The following is a 12500-nucleotide window of genomic DNA, read 5'->3' on the forward strand; positions in this document are numbered from 1 at the left end:
GTAACATACACACACACACACACACACACACACACACACACACACACACACACACACACACACACACACACTGCTACCTCAAGGTAACACACACACACACACACACACACACACACACACACACACACACTGCTACCTCAAGGTAACACACACACACACACACACACACTGCTACCTCAAGGTAACACACACACACTTCTGGTCCCCACACGGATAGTAAAGCCCTGTAGTGTAGTATAGTATAGTAGGATAGTAAAGCCCTGTAGTATAGTATAGTAGGATAGTAAAGCCCTGTAGTATAGTATAGTAGGATAGTAGGATAGTAGGATAGTAAAGCCCTGTAGTATAGTAGTATAGTAGGATAGTAAAGCCCTGTAATATAGTAGTATAGTAGGATAGTAAAGCCCTGTAGTATAGTATAGTAGTATAGTAAAGCCCTGTAGTATAGTAGGATAGTAGGATAGTAAAGCCCTGTAGTATAGTATAGTAGTATAGTAGGATAGTAAAGCCCTGTAGTATAGTATAGTAGGATAGTAAAGCCCTGTAGTATAGTATAGTAGTATAGTAGGATAGTAAAGCCCTGTAGTATAGTATAGTAGTATAGTAGGATAGTAAAGCCCTATAGTATAGTAGTATAGTAGGATAGTAAAGCCCTGTAGTATAGTATAGTATAGTAGGATAGTAAAGCCCTGTAGTATAGTATAGTATAGTAGGATAGTAAAGCCCTGTAGTATAGTATAGTATAGTATAGTAGGATAGTAAAGCCCTGTAGTATAGTATAGTAGGATAGTAAAGCCCTGTAGTATAGTATAGTATAGTAGGATAGTAGGATAGTAAAGCCCTGTAGTATAGTATAGTAGGATAGTAAAGCCCTGTAGTATAGTATAGTAGGATAGTAGGATAGTAAAGCCCTGTAGTATAGTATAGTAGTATAGTAAAGCCCTGTAGTATAGTATAGTATAGTATAGTAGGATAGTAAAGCCCTGTAGTGTAGTATAGTATAGTAGTATAGTAGGATAGTAAAGCCCTGTAGTATAGTATAGTAGTATAGTAGGATAGTAAAGCCCTGTAGTATAGTATAGTAGTATAGTAGGATAGTAAAGCCCTGTAGTATAGTATAGTAGTATAGTAGGATAGTAAAGCCCTGTAGTATAGTATAGTAGTATAGTAAAGCCCTGTAGTATAGTATAGTATAGTAGGATAGTAAAGCCCTGTAGTGTAGTATAGTAGTATAGTAGGATAGTAAAGCCCTGTAGTATAGTATAGTAGTATAGTAAAGCCCTGTAGTATAGTATAGTAGGATAGTAGGATAGTAAAGCCCTATAGTATAGTAGGATAGTAGGATAGTAAAGCCCTGTAGTGTAGTATAGTAGGATAGTAGGATAGTAAAGCCCTATAGTATAGTAGGATAGTAGGATAGTAAAGCCCTGTAGTATAGTATAGTAGTATAGTAGGATAGTAAAGCCCTGTAGTATAGTATAGTAGGATAGTAAAGCCCTGTAGTATAGTATAGTAGGATAGTAAAGCCCTGTAGTATAGTATAGTATAGTAGGATAGTAAAGCCCTGTAGTATAGTATAGTAGTATAGTAGGATAGTAAAGCCCTGTAGTATAGTATAGTAGTATAGTAAAGCCCTGTAGTATAGTATAGTAGTATAGTAGGATAGTAAAGCCCTGTAGTATAGTATAGTAGTATAGTAGGATAGTAAAGCCCTGTAGTATAGTATAGTAGGATAGTAAAGCCCTGTAGTATAGTATAGTAGGATAGTAGGATAGTAAAGCCCTGTCCTCCATGTTCTCAGACGGTCAGCCCAAGGTGAAAGGATATCTTGACTTCCACAGCTTTTAGCTGAAGGCCAGAACCACTTCCATGATCTGTTACACCTGGTCATAAAGAGCTGACCTCTGACCTGCCTGATGAGACCCAGTCCTTTAACACCAGAGATCTCAGTTTACAGCTCTGGAGTCTCCTCAGTCCTTTAACACCAGAGATCTCAGTTTACAGCTCTGGAGTCTCCTCAGTCCTTTAACACCAGAGATCTCAGTTTACAGCTCTGGAGTCTCCTCAGTCCTTTAACACCAGAGATCTCAGTTTACAGCTCTGGAGTCTCCCCAGTCCTTTAACACCAGAGATCTCAGTTTACAGCTCTGGAGTCTCCTCAGTCCTTTAACACCAGAGATCTCAGTTTACAGCTCTGGAGTCTCCTCAGTCCTTTAACACCAGAGATCTCAGTTTACAGCTCTGGAGTCTCCTCAGTCCTTTAACACCAGAGATCTCAGTTTACAGCTCTGGAGTCTCCTCAGTCCTTTAACACCAGAGATCTCAGTTTACAGCTCTGGAGTCTCCTCAGTCCTTTAACACCAGAGATCTCAGTTTACAGCTCTGGAGTCTCCTCAGTCCTTTAACACCAGAGATCTCAGTTTACAGCTCTGGAGTCTCCTCAGTCCTTTAACACCAGAGATCTCAGTTTACAGCTCTGGAGTCTCCTCAGTCCTTTAACACCAGAGATCTCAGTTTACAGCTCTGGAGTCTCCTCAGTCCTTTAACACCAGAGATCTCAGTTTACAGCTCTGGAGTCTCCTCAGTCCTTTAACACCAGAGATCTCAGTTTACAGCTCTGGAGTCTCCTCAGTCCTTTAACACCAGAGATCTCAGTTTACAGCTCTGGAGTCTCCCCAGTCCTTTAGATGGTTAACACAGTTGTGTTTAGGGGGATCTGGTTAGGGGGATCTGGTTAGGGGGATCTGGTTAGGGGGATCTGGTTAAGGGGATCTGGTTAGGGGATCTGGTTAGGGGGATCTGGTTAGGGGGATCCGGTTAAGAGGATCCGGTTAGGAGGAGGATCCGGTTAGGACCAGGAAGTAAGTGGCTGTTATCCCAGGTCATCATAGTCAATAAGACTTTGTTCTCAACTGTCTTTCCTGGTTAAATGAAGCAATAAGGCACGAAGAGGTGTGATATGTGGCCAATATACCACAGCTAAGGGTTGTTCTTAGACACGACGCAATGTGGAGTGCCTGGATACAGTCCTTAGCCGTGGTATATTGGCCATATACCACAAACCCCCGAGGTGCCTTATTATTATAAACTGGTTACCAACGTAATTAGAGCAGTAAAAAATACATATTTTGTCATACCTGTGTTATACGGTCTGATATACCATAGCTTTCAGCCAATCAGAATTTATATATATATAAATATAAAAATACCTTGCTAAACAAGTTCTTATTTTCAAGTAAAACATCCATGTATTTAGATTGTGTTTCTAAATGAAAGGCTCCAGGAAGAAGCGTTCTGAAACTAGAAGGAAGTAGTTCATCAGCGTTCTGAAACCAGAAGGAAGTAGTTCATCAGCGTTCTGAAACCAGAAGGAAGTAGTTCATCAGCGTTCTGAAACCAGAAGGAAGTAGTTCATCAGCGTTCTGAAACCAGAAGGAAGTAGTTCATCAGCGTTCTGAAACCAGAAGGAAGTAGTTCATCAGCGTTCTGAAACCAGAAGGAAGTAGTTCATCAGCGTTCTGAAACCAGAAGGAAGTAGTTCATCGGCGTTCTGAAACCAGAAGGAAGTAGTTCATCAGCGTTCTGAAACCAGAAGGAAGTAGTTCATCGGCGTTCTGAAACTAGAAGGAAGTAGTTCATCAGCGTTCTGAAACCAGAAGGAAGTAGTTCATCGGCGTTCTGAAACCAGAAGGAAGTAGTTCATCGGCGTTCTGAAACTAGAAGGAAGTAGTTCATCAGCGTTCTGAAACCAGAAGGAAGTAGTTCATCAGCGTTCTGAAACCAGAAGGAAGTAGTTCATCAGCGTTCTGAAACCAGAAGGAAGTAGTTCATCGGCGTTCTGAAACCAGAAGGAAGTAGTTCATCGGCGTTCTGAAACCAGAAGGAAGTAGTTCATCAGCGTTCTGAAACTAGAAGTAGTTCATCAGCGTTCTGAAACCAGAAGGAAGTAGTTCATCAGCGTTCTGAAACCAGAAGGAAGTAGTTCATCAGCGTTCTGAAACCAGAAGGAAGTAGTTCATCAGCGTTCTGAAACCAGAAGGAAGTAGTTCATCGGCGTTCTGAAACCAGAAGGAAGTAGTTCATCGGCGTTCTGAAACCAGAAGGAAGTAGTTCATCAGCGTTCTGAAACTAGAAGTAGTTCATCAGCGTTCTGAAACCAGAAGGAAGTAGTTCATCAGCGTTCTGAAACCAGAAGGAAGTAGTTCATCAGCGTTCTGAAACCAGAAGGAAGTAGTTCATCGGCGTTCTGAAACCAGAAGGAAGTAGTTCATCAGCGTTCTGAAACCAGAAGGAAGTAGTTCATCGGCGTTCTGAAACCAGAAGGAAGTAGTTCATCAGCGTTCTGAAACCAGAAGGAAGTAGTTCATCAGCGTTCTGAAACCAGAAGGAAGTAGTTCATCAGCGTTCTGAAACCAGAAGGAAGTAGTTCATCGGCGTTCTGAAACTAGAAGGAAGTAGTTCATCAGCGTTCTGAAACTAGAAGGAAGTAGTTCATCAGCGTTCTGAAACCAGAAGGAAGTAGTTCATCAGCGTTCTGAAACCAGAAGGAAGTAGTTCATCAGCGTTCTGAAACCAGAAGGAAGTAGTTCATCGGCGTTCTGAAACTAGAAGGAAGTAGTTCATCGGCGTTCTGAAACTAGAAGGAAGTAGTTCATCAGCGTTCTGAAACCAGAAGTAGTTCATCAGCGTTCTGAAACCAGAAGGAAGTAGTTCATCGGCGTTCTGAAACTAGAAGGAAGTAGTTCATCAGCGTTCTGAAACCAGAAGTAGTTCATCGGCGTTCTGAAACCAGAAGGAAGTAGTTCATCAGCGTTCTGAAACTAGAAGGAAGTAGTTCATCGGCGTTCTGAAACTAGAAGGAAGTAGTTCATCAGCGTTCTGAAACTAGAAGGAAGTAGTTCATCAGCGTTCTGAAACCAGAAGGAAGTAGTTCATCAGCGTTCTGAAACTAGAAGGAAGTAGTTCATCAGCGTTCTGAAACCAGAAGGAAGTAGTTCATCGGCGTTCTGAAACTAGAAGGAAGTAGTTCATCAGCGTTCTGAAACCAGAAGGAAGTAGTTCATCAGCGTTCTGAAACCAGAAGTAGTTCATCAGCGTTCTGAAACCAGAAGTAGTTCATTAGTATCTATAATGTTTATTACCAGGTAGTTGTATCTATAATGTTTATTACCAGGTAGTTGTATCTATAATGTTTATTACCAGGTAGTTGTATCTATAATGTTTATTACCAGGTAGTTGTATCTATAATGTTTATTACCAGGTAGTTGTATCTATAATGTTTATTACCAGGTAGTTGTATCTATAATGTTTATTACCAGGTAGTTGTATCTATAATGTTTATTACCAGGTAGTTGTATCTATAATGTTTATTACCAGGTAGTTGTATCTATAATGTTTATTATCAGGTAGTTGTATCTATATTGTTTATTATCAGGTAGTTGTATCTATAATGTTTATTACCAGGTAGTTGTATCTATAATGTTTATTACCAGGTAGTTGTATCTATAATGTTTATTACCAGGTAGTTGTATCTATAATGTTTATTACCAGGTAGTTGTATCTATAATGTTTATTACCAGGTAGTTGTATCTATAATGTTTATTACCAGGTAGTTGTATCTATAATGTTTATTACCAGATAGTTGTATCTATAATGTTTATTACCAGGTAGTTGTATCTATAATGTTTATTACCAGATAGTTGTATCTATAATGTTTATTACCAGGTAGTTGTATCTATAATGTTTATTACCAGGTAGTTGTATCTATAATGTTTATTACCAGGTAGTTGTATCTATAATGTTTATTACCAGGTAGTTGTATCTATAATGTTTATTACCAGGTAGTTGTATCTATAATGTTTATTACCAGATAGTTGTATCCATAATGTTTATTACCAGGTAGTTGTATCTATAATGTTTATTACCAGGTAGTTGTATCTATAATGTTTATTACCAGATAGTTGTATCTATAATGTTTATTACCAGGTAGTTGTATCCATAATGTTTATTACCAGGTAGTTGTATCTATAATGTTTATTACCAGGTAGTTGTATCTATAATGTTTATTACCAGGTAGTTGTATCTATAATGTTTATTACCAGGTAGTTGTATCTATAATGTTTATTACCAGATAGTTGTATCTATAATGTTTATTACCAGGTAGTTGTATCTATAATGTTTATTACCAGGTAGTTGTATCTATAATGTTTATTACCAGGTAGTTGTATCTATAATGTTTATTACCAGGTAGTTGTATCTATAATGTTTATTACCAGGTAGTTGTATCTATAATGTTTATTACCAGGTAGTTGTATCTATAATGTTTATTATCAGGTAGTTGTATCTATAATGTTTATTACCAGGTAGTTGTATCTATAATGTTTATTACCAGGTAGTTGTATCTATAATGTTTATTACCAGGTAGTTGTATCTATAATGTTTATTACCAGGTAGTTGTATCTATAATGTTTATTACCAGGTAGTTGTATCTATAATGTTTATTACCAGGTAGTTGTATCTATAATGTTTATTACCAGGTAGTTGTATCTATAATGTTTATTACCAGGTAGTTGTATCTATAATGTTTATTAGCAGGTAGTTGTATCTATAATGTTTATTACCAGGTAGTTGTATCTATAATGTTTATTACCAGGTAGTTGTATCTATAATGTTTATTACCAGGTAGTTGTATCTATAATGTTTATTACCAGGTAGTTGTATCTATAATGTTTATTACCAGGTAGTTGTATCTATAATGTTTATTACCAGGTAGTTGTATCTATAATGTTTATTACCAGGTAGTTGTATCTATAATGTTTATTACCAGGTAGTTGTATCTATAATGTTTATTACCAGGTAGTTGTATCTATAATGTTTATTACCAGGTAGTTGTATCTATAATGTTTATTACCAGGTAGTTGTATCTATAATGTTTATTACCAGGTAGTTGTATCTATAATGTTTATTACCAGGTAGTTGTATCTATAATGTTTATTAGAGAGAGATGCTTTCTGTTTATTATAGGACTATTTATAGAGATATAGATAAACGACTCCTTTTGAATTGAACAACTTCTGTCAGCGTTCTGAGGATCCTGTTCATTCTGACTGTACCGGTAGTTTGGCTGAGAGGATGTGTTGCTTCCAGTCTGACTGTACCGGTAGTTTGGCTGAGAGGACAGGATGTGTTGCTTCCAGTCTGACTGTACCGGTAGTTTGGCTGAGAGGATGTGTTGCTTCCAGTCTGACTGTACCGGTAGTTCTGCTGAGAGGATGTGTTGCTTCCAGTCTGACTGTACCGGTAGTTTGGCTGAGAGGACAGAGAGGATGTGTTGCTTCCAGTCTGACTTTACCGGTAGTTTGGCTGAGAGGACAGAGAGGATGTGTTGCTTCCAGTCTGACTGTACCGGTAGTTTGGCTGAGAGGATGTGTTGCTTCCAGTCTGACTGTACCGGTAGTTTGGCTGAGAGGATGTGTTGCTTCCAGTCTGACTGTACTGGTAGTTTGGCTGAGAGGATGTGTTGCTTCCAGTCTGACTGTACTGGTAGTTTGGCTGAGAGGATGTGTTGCTTCCAGTCTGACTGTACTGGTAGTTTGGCTGAGAGGATGTGTTGCTTCCAGTCTGACTGTACTGGTAGTTTGGCTGAGAGGATGTGTTGCTTCCAGTCTGACTGTACCGGTAGTTTGGCTGAGAGGATGTGTTGCTTCCAGTCTGAATACCACTTCAGATAGCTGTTAATGATACAGAATTCACCTTGTTCACAGTCACCATCTGGTTGTCATTGTATATGCCAATAATAACAGTAGTTTCTAATGAGGAACCATTCCTCCCGTTCGTCCTGTCTGTCTGTCTGTCTGTCTGTCTGTCTGTCTGTCTGTCTGTCTGTCTCCCTCTCTCTATATATCTCTCTCTCTATATCTCTCTCTCTAATTATCTCTCTATATATCTCTCTCTATATATCTCTATATATCTCTCTCTCTCTCTATATATATATATCTCTCTCTCTATATCTCTCTCTATATATATATATCTCTCTCTCTATATATATCTCTCTCTATATATATCTCTCTATATATCTCTCTCTCTATATCTCTATATATATCTCTCTCTATATCTCTATATATATCTCTCTCTCTATATCTCTATATATATCTCTCTTTCTATATCTCTATATATCTCTCTCTCTCTATATATATATATCTCTCTCTATATCTCTCTCTCTATATATATCTCTCTCTCTCTATATCTCTATATATATATCTCTCTCTCTATATATATATCTCTCTCTCTATATATATATATCTCTCTCTATATATCTCTCTATATCTCTCTCTCTCTATATATATATCTGTCTCTCTATATCTCTATATATATCTCTCTCTATATATCTCTCTCTCTCTATATATATATATATCTCTCTCTCTATATATATATATCTCTCTCTCTCTATATATCTCTCTATATCTCTCTCTCTCTATATATATATATATATCTCTCTCTATATCTCTATATATATCTCTATATATCTCTCTCTATGACTGAGGAACCATTCCTCACTACCTCTATCTACCTAACTAGGACTCAGCAAGGGATGCTTCTTTATGACCGTAAAGTATTTTTTTGGTTTCATTTCTAGTTTGAACTCCCAGGTCTCAGAGTAGAAGACTAGACATGTGTTCTGGGAAGATCTAGATGCCCTCGCTGCCCTGAGAGAAGTGCTCTTACTGTGAGTGGTAACCCCCCCCTGATCTTAACCTCTTGGTTAGGAAGCCCCCCCCCTCCACCACCAGTAATGGTTCTTTAAAGCCCGGTTGTAATGGAGTCTCTATCTAATGGACTCTGTCCTGGTCTCTTTCTGGTGTTTTTCTAAGACCTGGGATGTTTGCCAGGCATACTGTCAGTCCTTATCTTACAGCCAGGGTCACCAAGAGGTTAATGTTCAGCCCATGGGTGGTCAGTTATATCCATGCAGACCCCCTTTAGCCCCCATAGCCACCTCTCCTGGTCAGTTATATCCATGCAGACCCCCTTTAGCCCCCATAGCCACCTCTCCTGGTCAGTTATATCCATGCAGACCCCCTTTAGCCCCCATAGCCACCTCTCCTGGTCAGTTATATCCATGCAGACCCCCTTTAGCCCCCATAGCCACCTCTCCTGGTCAGTTATATCCATGCAGACCCCCTTTAGCCCCCATAGCCACCTCTCCTGGTCAGTTATATCCATGCAGACCCCCTTTAGCCCCCCATAGCCACCTCTCCTGGTCAGTTATATCCATGCAGACCCCCTTTAGCCCCCATAGCCACCTCTCCTGGTCAGTTATATCCATGCAGACCCCCTTTAGCCCCCCATAGCCACCTCTCCTGGTCAGTTATATCCATGCAGACCCCCTTTAGCCCCCATAGCCACCTCTCCTGGTCAGTTATATCCATGCAGACCCCCTTTAGCCCCCATAGCCACCTCTCCTGGTCAGTTATATCCATGCAGACCCCCTTTAGCCCCCATAGCCACCTCTCCTGGTCAGTTATATCCATGCAGACCCCCTTTAGCCCCCATAGCCACCTCTCCTGGTCAGTTATATCCATGCAGACCCCCTTTAGCCCCCATAGCCACCTCTCCTGGTCAGTTATATCCATGCAGACCCCCTTTAGCCCCCATAGCCATCTCTCCTGGTCAGTTATATCCATGCAGACCCCCTTTAGCCCCCATAGCCACCTCTCCTGGTCAGTTATATCCATGCAGACCCCCTTTAGCCCCCATAGCCACCTCTCCTGGTCAGTTATATCCATGCAGACCCCCTTTAGCCCCCATAGCCACCTCTCCTGGTCAGTTATATCCATGCAGACCCCCTTTAGCCCCCATAGTCACCTCTCCTGGTCAGTTATATCCATGCAGACCCCCTTTAGCCCCCATAGTCACCTCTCCTGGTCAGTTATATCCATGCAGACCCCCTTTAGCCCCCATAGCCACCTCTCCTGGTCAGTCATCCCCATTCAGACCCCCTTTAGCCCCCATAGCCACCTCTCCTGGTCAGTTATATCCATGCAGACCCCCTTTAGCCCCCATAGCCACCTCTCCTGGTCAGTCATCCCCATTCAGACCCCCTTTAGCCCCCATAGCCACCTCTCCTGGTCAGTCATCCCCATTCAGACCCCCTTTAGCCCCCATAGCCACCTCTCCTGGTCAGTTATATCCATGCAGACCCCCTTTAGCCCCCATAGCCACCTCTCCTGGTCAGTTATATCCATGCAGACCCCCTTTAGCCCCCATAGCCACCTCTCCTGGTCAGTTATATCCATGCAGACCCCCTTTAGCCCCCATAGCCACCTCTCCTGGTCAGTTATATCCATGCAGACCCCCTTTAGCCCCCATAGCCACCTCTCCTGGTCAGTTATATCCATGCAGACCCCCTTTAGCCCCCATAGCCACCTCTCCTGGTCAGTTATATCCATGCAGACCCCCTTTAGCCCCCATAGCCACCTCTCCTGGTCAGTTATATCCATTCAGACCCCCTTTAGCCCCCATAGCCACCTCTCCTGGTCAGTTATATCCATGCAGACCCCCTTTAGCCCCCATAGCCACCTCTCCTGGTCAGTTATATCCATGCAGACCCCCTTTAGCCCCCATAGCCACCTCTCCTGGTCAGTTATATCCATGCAGACCCCCTTTAGCCCCCATAGCCACCTCTCCTGGTCAGTTATATCCATGCAGACCCCCTTTAGCCCCCATAGCCACCTCTCCTGGTCAGTTATATCCATGCAGACCCCCTTTAGCCCCCATAGCCACCTCTCCTGGTCAGTTATATCCATGCAGACCCCCTTTAGCCCCCATAGCCACCTCTCCTGGTCAGTTATATCCATGCAGACCCCCTTTAGCCCCCATAGCCACCTCTCCTGGTCAGTTATATCCATGCAGACCCCCTTTAGCCCCCATAGCCACCTCTCCTGGTCAGTTATATCCATGCAGATCCCCTTTAGCCCCCATAGCCACCTCTCCTGGTCAGTTATATCCATGCAGACCCCCTTTAGCCCCCATAGCCACCTCTCCTGGTCAGTTATATCCATGCAGACCCCCTTTAGCCCCCATAGCCACCTCTCCTGGTCAGTCATCCCCATTCAGACCCCCCTTTAGCCCCCATAGCCACCTCTCCTGGTCAGTCATCCCCATGCAGACCCCCTTTAGCCCCCATAGCCACCTCTCCTGGTCAGTTATATCCATGCAGACCCCCTTTAGCCCCCATAGCCACCTCTCCTGGTCAGTTATATCCATGCAGACCCCCTTTAGCCCCCATAGCCACCTCTCCTGGTCAGTTATATCCATGCAGACCCCCTTTAGCCCCCCATAGCCACCTCTCCTGGTCAGTCATCCCCCTTTAGCCTCCATAGCCACCTCTCCTGGTCAGTCATCCCCATGCAGGCCCCCATAGCCACCTCTCCTGGTCAGACCTACACAGACAGACCTGAGGGTCTCAGGACCCCGGGGCCATAGGACCAAAGCCAGCTAGCTCCTTCTGATTTATGGTCAGTCAGACCCATACAGATCTCAGAGTTTCAGGACCGTAGATAGATAGCCCCATCTCCAGTCGCTGTGCTCCCACTCAGACCCCTGAAACCTCCAGGGTTTCAGGACCGTAGATAGCCCCATCTCCAGTCGCTGGGCTCCCACTCAGACCCCCTGAAACCTCCAGGGTTTCAGGACCGTAGATAGCCCCATCTCCAGTCGCTGTGCTCCCACTCAGACCCCCTGAAACCTCCAGGGTTTCAGGACCGTAGATAGCCCCATCTCCAGTCGCTGGGCTCCCACTCAGACCCCCTGAAACCTCCAGGGTTTCAGGACCGTAGATAGCCCCATCTCCAGTCGCTGTGCTCCCACTCAGACCCCTTCAAGACCCCCTGAAACCTCCAGGGCTTCAGGACCGTAGATAGCCCCATCTCCAGTCGCTGTGCTCCCACTCAGACCCCCTGAAACCTCCAGGGTTTCAGGACCGTAGATAGCCCCATCTCCAGTCGCTGGGCTCCCACTCAGACCCCTTCAAGACCCCCTGAAACCTCCAGGGCTTCAGGACCGTAGATAGCCCCATCTCCAGTCGCTGTGCTCCCACTCAGACCCCCTGAAACCTCCAGGGTTTCAGGACCGTAGATAGCCCCATCTCCAGTCGCTGGGCTCCCACTCAGACCCCCTGAAACCTCCAGGGTTTCAGGACCGTAGATAGCCCCATCTCCAGTCGCTGTGCTCCCACTCAGACCCCTTCAAGACCCCCTGAAACCTCCAGGGCTTCAGGACCGTAGATAGCCCCATCTCCAGTCGCTGTGCTCCCACTCAGACCCCCTGAAACCTCCAGGGTTTCAGGACCGTAGATAGCCCCATCTCCAGTCGCTGGGCTCCCACTCAGACCCCTTCAAGACCCCCTGAAACCTCCAGGGCTTCAGGACCGTAGATAGCCCCATCTCCAGTCGCTGGGCTCCCACTCAGACCCCTTCAAGACCCCCTGAAACCTCCAGGGT

General features: G+C 43.5%; 1 protein-coding gene across 1 annotated transcript in view; it reads left to right on the top strand.

Moving 5' to 3' along the window:
- LOC106591508 (vacuolar protein sorting-associated protein 13B) overlaps window positions 1–12500 on the top strand; it is a 250288-nt gene that overhangs the window by 164756 nt on the left and 73032 nt on the right. The gene's annotated exons all lie outside the window — the stretch shown is intronic.

Source organism: Salmo salar, unplaced genomic scaffold (genome assembly GCF_905237065.1).
Source record: "Salmo salar unplaced genomic scaffold, Ssal_v3.1, whole genome shotgun sequence".
Classification (NCBI taxonomy): domain Eukaryota; kingdom Metazoa; phylum Chordata; class Actinopteri; order Salmoniformes; family Salmonidae; genus Salmo; species Salmo salar.